The sequence below is a fragment of the Emydura macquarii genome, unplaced genomic scaffold (assembly GCF_026122565.2).
Source record: "Emydura macquarii macquarii isolate MOO-44397 ecotype Brisbane River unplaced genomic scaffold, CSIRO-AGI_Emac_v2 contig_3080, whole genome shotgun sequence".
NCBI lineage: Eukaryota > Metazoa > Chordata > Testudines > Chelidae > Emydura > Emydura macquarii.
Genome location: NW_027133217.1, coordinates 3,169,033 through 3,181,366, shown reverse-complemented (window position 1 = coordinate 3,181,366; position 12,334 = coordinate 3,169,033).

Sequence of the window (12,334 nt, the reverse complement as noted above, 5' to 3'; positions counted from 1 at the left end):
GAATTAGATTCCCTTTGTCTCATGTCTGCCTTTGGTCCCCTATATACGTGTTGCACAGATTGACTCGCATTTGCACATCGCTTTGAAGCTGTAGGGTTTGATTGCCTGTTGCCATGCACCTTGTGCCATCCTTCACAGCAGTGCACAGTGAGTGTAAGCCACTGGCAAATCACTGAGGTGCTTGTTTTGCACTGATAATGCAGTGATGACGCCAGGTGCAGGGCAGTAGAGACAGACCTCTGAGGTTCTATGTAAGTGCTTAGGTAAGAGTGTTCCCACTGCTTTCTTACTATATACTATATCTGGCAGTTTAGACACCGATTCTCACCAGCAGCTAAGCTGTTTGATCCTTCAGGTTTGTTTTCTCAATAGAAAGCTGCTATAAACCAGTTCACTGAAAGGATGTGTCCACACTAGGGAAAAGGGTGTATGCCCAGAGTTTAAGTCCAGAAGAGACCATAGGATCATCTAGTCGGACCACCTGTATAGCAAAGGCCCCTGAATTGAGTCCAATATCTTGTTTGGCTAAAGCGTATCTCCCAGGAAGATATCCAGCTTTGATCTGAAGACAGCAAGAGATGGAAAATCCACCACTTCCTTTGCTAGTTTGCACCAGTGGTTAATCACCCTGTTTTATGGCATCTTGACAGATGAAAAGAGACACAACAAAGTTGGTCCCTCTGTGTTGCTTAGCAATGTTATGGGAATAAAGCCTGATCACATGCAGCAAACTTTCCCATAGAGAAGGCCATGATGGAAGTTCCATGCCAGATGGAAGTTGAAGCATACTCTGCGTCCTGGCTCGCCTGCGGGCCTCAGTGACTACACCAGGCTTAACCCGGCTTCTCCAAACGGAGCGATTGTGGGCAGGATTTTCCCCTGTGTCAGTGGAGTGCTGAATTTCTTGTGGCCTTGCATGTCTTTGGATTCCTCTGCACCATGGGCAGTTCTTAAAGTGGACATAGAGCACAGCCTGTTAATTAGCGTTAAACCTACAACTACCTTGTCTTCACTAAGAGTTTATCATGTTTCCCTACTCTAAACAAGGCCAAAATAACTGGACTGAGGCATAGTTTGTTCTACTCTTTGCGGGTAGAGGGATTCTACTGAACCCCACAAGTTGTCCACTGAATGGATACCATTTTAAAAAGTGCAGTCTGAACTCTGGAAATAAAAGTACCATAAAGCTTTTGTTAGTGGGTGGGGATTTGCTTTTTAGTTGCCTAAAGGCATCAGCCTGAGAACCATATACAGCATGGCAGTGTTGTAGCTCATAAGATTGATTAATACGAGTGTGAACAGAGTTGCATTATAACTAAATAGAGCACATACAGAGCTATTGCTAGTGTTGGTTCCTGAAAATATAAATGTCTTCCATACCTTGAACTCTGCTAATCCAAGGAGCAGGTGAACAACCATTAGATCAAAAATTTCCCATTGTAATTTTATAAAAATCTGTAGAAACTGACTAAATTGGTGACACTCTTGAGTACCTTTCCCAGCTCTGAAGAAGCACTCTGTGTAGCGCTAAAGCTTTTCTCTCTCACCAACTGAGGTTGGGCCGATAAAAGATATTACCTCACCCACCTCCTCCCTCTAAATCTGCACAGGTTTAATCCCCAGCTTTAATATATTAAAATTAATGTCCAGTGTTTTTAGAAGGGACCAAATGGCTTAGATAAAGCGATCCAACTGCCCATCACCTTAAAGTCCTTGGTTCAAGCCCAGCTCAGGTAAACAGCATCCAAGTACAGTTCTCAACTGATGTCTGCTGGGCCACCATGACATGAGTCTGCCTGGCTCAGAAGGGATCACAGACCCCACCCTTGTTTCTTTTATTGGACACCAGGGCTGGGAGGGGTTGGAGACCATTTCTATTGGCCCCCAGAGCTTCTCTTTCTTGGGTAGGGTCCAGAAGGTGTGGAGGAAGCAGCCGTTCCATCAGCTAAGCAGTGGCTTCTTTCTCTTGGGCTATTAGGCTCACAGACATATTTTCCCACATGTGGGGCTCTTGGAATAGGAGGGATTGGAGCAAGGGCTGTGATATGGGCCCAGTGGGCGAGAAGAGACCTTCCATTTGTGCAGCAGTGGGACAGGCACTTCCCTGGACGTGTTGCCTGGATAAGGATGGCAGGATTTAGCTCCCCTCATTGCGTAATTTGGGGCTCTCCAGGCATGTGAGTGTGTAGTGCATTTACAGACCAAACTGCAGCCAACGCAGCAGCTGCTGCCACCACACAAGCAGGGGGGCCAGTTGCTACGTTCACAACAAGGAATGAAGCGAGGATTCAAGTGGAAAAAACTGTATCAGAGCCACCACGCTCTAAATTAAGCTGAGTATTGGGTTTCATCCTCACTGCTGCCATGCTGGCTCCGAAGGCCTGTTACTCCCACAGGACAGGATGGCCTCATGGTACAGAAATACCAGCTAGATCCCCACTCCGCTCCCATTTCAAGCTGATGGCTTGGAGCCCAGATTGCAGATGGAGGGTAAAGTTCTAGGTTTTAGACGTTTTCCTGCCCTTTTTTTTTAAGGACAGAAAGAACTGTCCTCCCTGAGGACAACAGAAGAACATTCAGGGCAGGGCAAGGCAGGCTGCAGAGTGCAGCAAGAGACACAGCTTTGTAGCTATTCTCCCTGTGACCAAGGATGGTTCAGAGGCTAGAGCCTAGCGTGGAACTCTGGGTTCAATTCCCTGCTCTGCTGCAGGCTTCCTGTGTGACCCTGGGCAAGTCACTTATAAACCAGAAACACCTCCTGCAATGGGGACAATAGACAGTCTTGTCGTCGAGGAGCAGCGCAAGGGTAAACATGTTAAGGTGCATGAGGGGCTCAGAGCCTATGGTGGGGGGGTGGATCAGTGCCATGGATAGATTTTCATAGTGTTGGAAACATGCAAACTCCCTGCCCAGCGGGCCACTCTTATGTCCTTTGAAATCAAACTCCAGCCCAAACCCTGATCTCCAAAGCAAAGCATGGGGTTTCTGCAAGCGCATGTTGGTACAGGTGATAAACAAGATGCCACCCCTGCTGGCTGGGGACACAGCACCTGTTTACAGCTGGCTGTAACCAGAGTGCCCGGGCATGGCCAAGAGGAATGTGATCACTGGTGCGGTGCAGCTGCAGGGACGCTGCCCCTGCTTCACTCTCCGACTGGGTTGCTTTATTCCCCCTCATTGGGTGGCAGGCGTGTCCTGGGCACGGAGAGCGCTAACACGCAACACAGCTTCACCCAGGGCACCTGATAACAGCAGGGTCCAGGTGGGGCCAGCGTAGGCTGGCTGCACGGGGAAGTGCTTTGTTTCAAGCCCAGCACTGTTCTGGATTTACTCCTGGACCTGTCTGTCTCCCCCACCCTCCTTTAGCTGCCGCACAAGAGCCATCAAGCAAGCGGGCCAGCCCCTGCTGCCCAATCCTTGGGGCCCCGCCAGCATTTGCTATGTCGCTCTGGCCCCCGCAGTGGTAGCCTGATCATTGCAACTCAGGGCTTTGGGGAAAGGCGGGAACAGCAGGTGGGGCACGACAGGGACCATTGCCTCTGACTTGGCTTGGCCAGCTGATGAAATTCAAGGGCCTGCGCCGCCTTCGGCTGAAAATGGCCCAAACACCCATTGACGTCCACAGGAGCGGAGGCGCTTGCGCTAACCTGGCTTAAAAAGGGTTGGTTTAGTATTTACGGTAAGCCGTTTCCCGTCCCCCCTGCTATCATCTAGCCCTAGTAGCCCTGCTATTCGGGACTGGGCGTGATGTATGGGCCAGATTCTGTCTCTCTCATGCAGAAATCGCACCACTTCCGTGGGCAAGAGTTAGAATCTGGGCCAACTGACCCGGTGAGCTGAATCCGGGCATTGGCGCGCGCTCAGCCGATGCAGTAGTAAAGCCAGGTCTTGCCCAAGCCCAGCACAGGTGGTGACGTACAGCTCTGCTCCGCTTGTCTCAGTTAGCATATGATCCCTTGGGGGCTGGCCACACTGCCAGGTAAGCCCAGCGTTAGCAGCACTTACGTGCGCAGCCCTTGGGTGTGTTAACCTACAGCCTGCATGTCTACACGCATTTGTAACCCCAGGGTCGGACTTGTTAACCCCCCGAGTGTCTGCATGCAGCAGGCGGGCCTGAGGCCAGCCAGACCACAGCCCGGGCTTCCTAGCACCCTGCCAAAAATGTGGGCGCGCCAGCCCCTTGTTTGTGGTGCAGTATGGGCCAGCGGACAAAGAACATCAGCTCGGGGCTACTTTTGGCGGCTGCCCAGAGCACAAAGCCGGGGCGGGGGGGTGTTTGGCTACACAGCAAAGCAACGGCTTGAATCCCGGGCCCCAGCTTACTTAGGCTTGGGCCCTCCACCCTCCTGGGGGTCTGGGACCCTGGGACTGAGTCTTGGGTTAGCACAGTTTTTGTGTAGATGGCCGGGGGTGTGTGTGTGTGTAAGCGGGGGAGGTTGCGTGTGCCTGAATTTGAACCCTGGGCTTACGTTGCAGTGTGGACATGCGCTTAGTCACTATAGCCAGCCTCTAGAGGGGCCCTGATTTATGCAGCGGCTGTGGTGTCAACCATGGCTGGAAAGTCAGAGAGCTGTAAGCAGCTCCCTGGGAATCTGGCCCTCGACTGCCTAGTAACCGTGCCCGTGTGTGCGCCAAGCCCCAGGACGAAACGCCGGCCTGCCACGGAGCAGGCCTTTCCTTTCGCTGCAGAGCTCAAAGGCCCCTGCTTTTGCTGCAGAGGCTGCAGTCTTGAAGGTAACCGTCTCCCCCAGCGGCTATTTGCACACGTCACACGGGTGCTTTCCAGCCCCTCAAGGCCATTGACATCCAGGGCTTGCTGCTGCAGTGTCCCGGCCGAGTCATTTAGCTGTCACTAGCGGCGTCACGTACGTCAACAACTTCCTGGCTGCCGCTAACAGGTTGGCCCCCAACAGGGACAGCAACGTACATGTACAAAAATGAGAACAATCAGGCCAGCATACGCCATCAATCCCCATCACTCATAAAGCACCAGCCTCGGGGTACTACAAACGGGTCCCGCCCTGAGGCCGGCGTGTTAGTCACATTACAAATAAATCGTGTTCTAGTAGAAGTAAAGTTTGGGGGTTTTAAATTACCGGAGCCATAAATTAAAGCTAAATGAGTTTTAGTGCTGTGGTTTCCAGGATTTAATGAAACCTCACCCCGCCGGCCGCCATGTGTGTCACGCCTGTTATCCAAGAGCCAGTCCCTTAACCTCGCCGTGCCTCAGTTTCCCCAGCTCTACTATGGGGGATAATGAGCCTTTGGGAAGTGTGTGGCAAGCCTTATGCTGAGGTTGAGGGGTGGCTGTATCTTGGAAGGCTGAGTGCAGGCGGTACGAGTGACAACGGGACTGAGTATTACACTTGGCACCCGGTCCAGCAATTCACCGGGGTGTCTTGTGGCTTCCTTGGGACAATGTTCCTGTTCTGCAGGGAGACTCAAGGTCATGGCGCCTGTGGGCTGGATTTTCTGTTTCTGGCTCCAGCTCACGTTATACTATCACTGAGCCGCTGTAGCATCTCTGCTGGGGATGGGGCTGGAGTGACTGCCCAGTGGCTTTGCTACCATTTGTCATGCACCCCGGCTCCGCAAGAAGGGAACCCCCAGGCTGAGTTTTCTGGGGAGATTAGCGACATCCTTGACTCCCACCATGGCCTCTCCCGCTAATTTCACCAGGCTGGCTGTTCTGTACCGGCTCCCTTATACAGCCCGGGGCAGATTTTGAGCTCAGTTACACCAGTGCAACCCTAGAGCGACTTCAGTGGAATTACTCCCAATTTAGCCCGTTGGCTCAAAGATCAGAATCGGGCCCTGTTTCTCAAAGGCTGGGTGTTGCTGGGTGTTGGTGTCCACACACACACACCATAGGCTGCAGCCACTTGGCAGGAGCTGTTGGGAGCGAAGGGAAAGCCGTGAAATCAGCACCGTTTTTGTTGCAGTTTCTATGGCAGTGCCACGAGCACATCCCTGCCCCCCACGGCAGCGCTGGGGCTCAATGAACCCAGACAGACACAGACGCATTTGAGCCTTCCAAAGAGGGGCTTGGGGGCCCAGATTAAGCAACTTTTCCCCTCCCCCATCAACCTGCTGAGGTCTGCAGAAAGGGCGAACCTCCTTGTTAGCCCTTTAGAGGGGAACCGTCTCCTCCAGCCCCAAACCCTCCCCGTGCGTTACACGTTGGGCTCTGTCCCTGCAAGGGAGAGAGACAGAGACAGGGGAGTTCAAGGGCAGCTGCCGTAAATAGGCACAAGGGAGCAGCCAGTGTCGGGGGGGGGGAGTGACACTGACTCACGCCAGCTGAGAACACGGCCTTTCCTTCCTCTCCTTAAAAGAACCAGGGAAGCGAAAGGCTCCAGTAGTCCTGCAATGACCTGGCCGGAGGGCTAGAGCTGCCTTTCCCACGCTACTGTACTAAGGCAAATGTCAAACTCTCTTGGGATCAGAGCTCACGCAACTAAATGTTAAAGGGTGTGGCCGTCTCACAACTTGCTGTCGCCAGTGTTGTGTTACCTGGCAGGGCGGGGGGGGGGAGGCTAGCCATAGTTCCCTGTCATTTATCTTCAGGGCCAAGTGGGCATTGGATCCTTATCCCTGTTCCTGCATAGGCGGCAAGAGAGAACGGATTTATTCACTAATGCCTGGAGCCCTGCAGGCTGCGCTTTCTGCTGTAGTGCGAGTGGTCCTGCTTAGCAAACCCCCATGCGACCCTCAACCTCATCTGGGGCCCCAGTCCTGCATGACCGAGGCCAGCGGATGTTTTCCCATTGACTTCATCAGGGACAGCAACAGTGCAATGAGCATCGCGCCTCTGACTCCATACAGACAACGGAGGGCTTATATTTGAACCCAGATCAGCGCTCTGGTGTCTGGTGATAGACTTGTAAAGACAGATTTGCCTCGTTGGTTATGTCCTGGGGGCACAGTAGGTGCTCGGTGAGCCAAGGTCTCTTCCATGGGGAGCCGTTCGCGGCCCTACACGATTTAACCTTTTTGTCAATGACATGGAAGGAAACGTAATCCTCACTGACAAAGTTTGCAGGTGACCCAAAGAGCGGGGGAGTGGTGAGTGATGAAGAGGCCGGGTCACTGCTACAGCGTGAGCTGGGCACATGGTCCCAGGTGATGCTGTGGCCAAGTGGGGCGCTGTGATCCTTGGACACATGCACGGAGGGATCTTGAGCCGGGCAGAGAGGTTATTTTACCTCGGTGCTTGGCACTGGTGTGACTGGTGCTGGAATAGCGTGTCTAGGTCGGGCGCCCACAGTCCACGTGCTGGGAGGATAGCCGTTAACAACTGTGAGGGGCACGGATACCACAGTGAGGGGGCCGGCACGGTAAGTGCAGAGAGAGAGCTAAGAACTGGCTTTCTGGTGCATCTCCAGGGCGGGCGGCAGCGTGGGCCCATGCACAGGGGTGCCTGTCTGGGACTCCAGAGAGCTGGGTTCACTTACTGACTCTCTTCCTCATCTTAGATGAGTCACTTTGCTGTGCCGTGCCTCAGTTTCCCCACCTGTGTAACGGTGATTATAACACCTACCCACCTTCGCTGCGTGTGGGTGGCCTGGAACTGTGCCCTACACAGCAACCGTCCGAGGGAGATTTTGGCATTCTGAAGTGCGAAAGAGAAGCTAGATGTGCGAAAGGACCGGGGAGAGGCTAAAGGTCGAAGAAAAGGTTTACGGGGCGTAGGGTGCAGGGAGGGAGGAAAGGATCTTATCTTCTCCCAACGTTTACCCAGCCCAATTTACACCTATTAATCCCTGAGCTTCAGGTGAGGAACAACGTCCTAGTCTGACAGCTTTCAATTTACGTGCAGTGGGTGAACCTTTCCCTTCTCCTGGCTCCTCCTGGCCTCGCCCCTGGGCAGATCTGTCCCTCGGCGCTCACTTTGCACAGCTGCTCCCCGGGGGCTCCTGGCTTGCCTGGGGCCTGGCATTTCTCATCTCCCACCAGCTCGTCAGGAGAGACCCAAGCCGCGAAGGCGGAGCAGAAGGAAGCGGGGATGGCAAGGTCGCATTGAGGCCTTAGTGCCATTGTCACGGTCGGGGAATTTCCTGGGCCAGACGCAGGCGCAGGGAAGCTGACGCCGGTTCTGTGCAGGTATCGGTCTGGCTCGCAGGCTGCATTTGGCCCCAGCTGTTTCAGTGCTGGAAAGGCCGTTCTGGAATGGTTTCCCCCTGCCTGGTGCAGTGTCTGATTCACAGGTGCCCAGCACTTGCAGGATTCAGAGCTGGGCATGGGTGCAGCCTTGAAATTTAGCCCCCTGGGCTCCTGGATCTGTGAGCATCTAGGCCACACCCAGATTTGGAATGGAGGCCAGAACCAGACTAGAGTCGCACCTTTTTACACAGTGGTAGCCGGGTCCAATTCAAACTGAGGCACCTTTCAGCAGCCCTTGGTAAGCAGAGAAGGCCCCAGCCCTGCACCCTGCTCACACTCCCACGCAGAGATCCGCTGCCGTTAGCTGGGCGTCGACCCCTGCAAACCGCGTCACAGGATGGGGGCCTAAATCCACGGCCCACGCTACGACGTGAGCAAAAGGCCTTTCATGGAGTTCCTGGGTGAATGTGGTGGGCTGTATAGCCGGGACGTGCGGCCTCCACGCTCCATGGCGGAAGGTAACACTGGCTGCCCTAGAAAACACACCTGGGGGGGCCGTGATTTGATGCCACTGACCCAGAAGCCCGGAGGTAAAACTCTAACCAGCTCTCAGCGCGAGACCTGATATGGAGCTGGCACATCTCCAGCCTGCCGCCCTAGTCTGCCAGCCCTGCCTTCACCTCCCCCACTTGCCCTGAATTAGCTTTTGCTGTCATGACAGGTCCTCTCTAGCAGCCTGTTTGACAGGCAGCTTCTGAATCAACCCCCCTGTGTGGGGCTGATCTAAAATAAAACTATCTCCAGCCTGCCGCGCTCCACTCCCAGCGAAACTCCCTCCCGAGATCCACCCCAGGGGGACTGCAGCCAAAAAACCAAAGAGCCACCGGACGGCCGGACGGATGCATTAGCGGAAGGACAACTTGGTTTTTTTCGCTTCCTTCCCACCCAACTTGCAGTGCTGGGATCTGGATTTCCAAGGGAATCCTGCAGCTCCTGCTCTGCCTCACGTCTGGGCTGCGAGGGAGTGCTGCACCGCGCCAGCTGCCTGCCCAGGTCAGTAGCCGGGAGATGCATGTAAAAAAGGAGGCTAGTAAATCGGCTCATTGTTCAACGACGTCTTCGCCTGGCGTGAGCTCGCCGTGTCGTGCATTGTCTTGGCCACCCGGCCCTGGCCCCGCGGCTGAGCTGAATGTCTGTCCGTCTCCGTGGCTGTGCTGACGGCTGCTGTTAGCTGCAGCTGCAGCGGCTGGGACGTGGGGAGGGGGTGCTTTCACCGGGCGGGGTGCAAGGACTGTGTGTGAAATCAACCTCTTGCACCGGTCCACTAATCCACAGTGCAGCAGTACCGGTGACGTACTCCTCATCTGTGGACGTAGCACGGAAAACATGCTGGCGCGTCCCATCGCCTCCCAGGTGCAGTGCGGAGCAGGGCGGTGGGGGTGTGGACCTAGCATTCCCCCAGGAAAGCGCGCGCAGGAAGGTGGGTTTGGGCACTCACCTACCAGCAAAGAGCCCCACAGCAGCCAGGGCCTGGCACCCTGGGCTGTCACACAGCACCGCAGCTGTAAATAGGCCAAGCTAAATTTGGAAAGGGCTCTGTGCTCGGCAGAAGGAGGCTTTTTTCCACCTCGGCCTCACACCAGCTTCGGCGGCGCTGCCTTCCCCTTTACGTAACTTTGCGCCGTTAACCTTCTCCCGCCCGCTCCTGCCGGGATCAATACCTGGGATGCCCTTGAAAAACACCCTGCCAAAGTCATGACCGAGGGGGGGAGATCTTCTTAAAGAGACGTCCACGATGAAGGACAAAAAAAACCCCCAACCAAACACACCCCTCCAAGCAGGTTAAAACTAGCCCGAGCTAAGCAAAGGCAATCTGACCAGAAGACGTGGTCTTGCACCACAGGCGGGAAGATGCGCAATGGGGCCTAGTGGTTAGAGCCCCGGATGGGGACTCAGGAGATCCGGATTCTACTCCTGGCTCTGCTGCTGGGTGCTCTTGGGCAAGTCACTGCCCCATTCTGTGCCTCAGTTTCCCTATCTGCAAAGTGGGATAATGGTACTGACCTTCTTTGTAAGGCAGGTTGAGACGTGTGGCTGGGAAGAGCCGGCTGTTTTCCAGCACTGAATGCTGACCCAATCTGAGAAGAGAAAAGGCACAGGACTCTACCGTAATGATCCCGGCCACTGCAGCACCACGCGGTGACAGCCGGGGGCCACCCAGCTGCCAATGTGCGTCTGTAGCTAGCAGGGGGCTCCGCGTGGTTCACAGTAACCATGCGACACCGTTCAGTTAGTTGTGAGCACTGCGGCAGGGGTCAAATCGCCCCCTCGTTTAAACCCAGGGACCCTCACTGCTGCCGTGGTAGGGCGCTGAATTGTGCCCTCCACTGTATTCCCCAGTGCAGGGCCGGATTTAGGGGCAGGCGACCCTGCCGGGCTGGGGAGGGTGCCAGGCTCGGGGTGCTGTAAGGTGTTCAGAAGTTTAACAAATGGGGAGAAGACGCTTCTCGCCCGCAGTGCCATTTGGTCTAGGGCTGGCCCTGTCCCAGTGCGTTCGTCTGGTTATAAACATGCCCATCCCTGTTCCAGCTCATCCCCATGAAACCCAGCCTGCTATTCCCCTGGCCTGTGGGCGAGTCAGGCTCACGTGGCCGCTCCCGACTGGGGATTCAAACTTGCGTCGCCCGGCTCCACGGGAGCGCTCCCGCCACTGGGTGTAATGGGCTGTACGGACACAGCCCACCCGCTCCCAAAATTCCTGAGCTGGCTGCCCCCCGCCAGCCTTTCGTGCACGGCCGGGTGCGTGCTTTGAGCACACCCAGCCGAGAGGGCCCCGCAGGCCAGGTACCCGGGGAACGCACGGTTCAAGCAAGGGCGCGGGCGGGGACCTCAGGTGCCGAGCGGTGAGGCAGCGCCAGGACTCAGGTGGCTTTGCCCAAGGGCATTAGCAGACACTTAGGGTGCCGAGGGGACGTTAGGGGTGGGAATTGAGGCACCTCCAGGACTAGTTTAGTTTGCAGCTGAGCGGGAGCTTTGGGGATCTCAGCGGCACCCAAATGTTGCACTTCAAGTGGCCCTGAGAGACTTGCCCGAGGTTACACAGGAAACCTGTGGCAGAGGAGGGACTTGAACCTGCCGCAGGTGTGCTGATGGGAAAGGAGGGTAGGGCCAGTGCCAAAGACGCCCATTGACTTCAGCGGGCTTCGGGTCAGGCCCCTCGTGAACACCTTCGGTTGGGAAGCCACGGTGCAGGCTGACCCGCCGCGTTTGGTGCCGCGACTGATCTGCCTCTATGGGATCAAAGACGGCTCCAGCTTTCAAAAAGTCAATTAAAAAAAACCCCCCAAAGGCAAAAGCTTTTCAGGTCAGCCATTAAATCAGGGACGCCAGGGTTGTTTTTCCACTGTAGCTCACACATGCACTCACCTTCCTGATCCCCCTTAAAGTTCACTCTGCTCATGCCACTGAATACCCGGGATGAACTGCTCCCCGGCCGGTGCGTAGTTTCTGCATCTCGCTGCAAGATAGCCTTGCGTGGCTTCCATCTCAGCACAGCTCCCTGGGCTGAGCCATGCCCTTTCGGCTCACCGGCCTGTGGTCAGCAGGGTCTGGCTGGTGGGTCTTGCCCACATGCTCAGGGTCTAACTGATCACCACATTTGGAGTCAGGAAGGAATTTCCCCCCGGCTCAGATTAGCAGAGACCTTGGGGGGGTTTCTCCTTCCTCTGCAGCATGGGGCACGGGTCACTTGCTGGTGTAAATGGTGGAGTCTCTGTAACGATGTCTTTATAGCATGATTTGAGGACTTCAGTGACTCAGCCAGAGGTTAAGGGTCTATTACAGGAGTGGGTGGGCGAGGTTCTGTGGCCTGCGATGTGCAGGAGGACAGACTAGATGATCACGAAGGTCCCATCTGGCCTTAAAGTCTAGCAGCATATGATGCTCAGCAGCGGTCATAGAGGAGGTTGAGTCACTGAATGAGTGACTCTGCTAATTGGTCAAGTCCCCTCCAGGGTAGAAATTCACCAGCTACTACTACTACTGCGTATGTCCAGAGAGCCTGCGGCAGCGGGGCTCCCAGCCCAGGTCGACAGGAACTAAGAATAGACAGTACTTGGAAGCTGCAGCTCAGCCAGAACCAAGACAAGGACAAGTGCAGAGTCCTGCACTTAGGACGGAAGAATCCCATGCACAGCTACAGACTGGGGACCAACGAGCTAGGCAGCAGTTC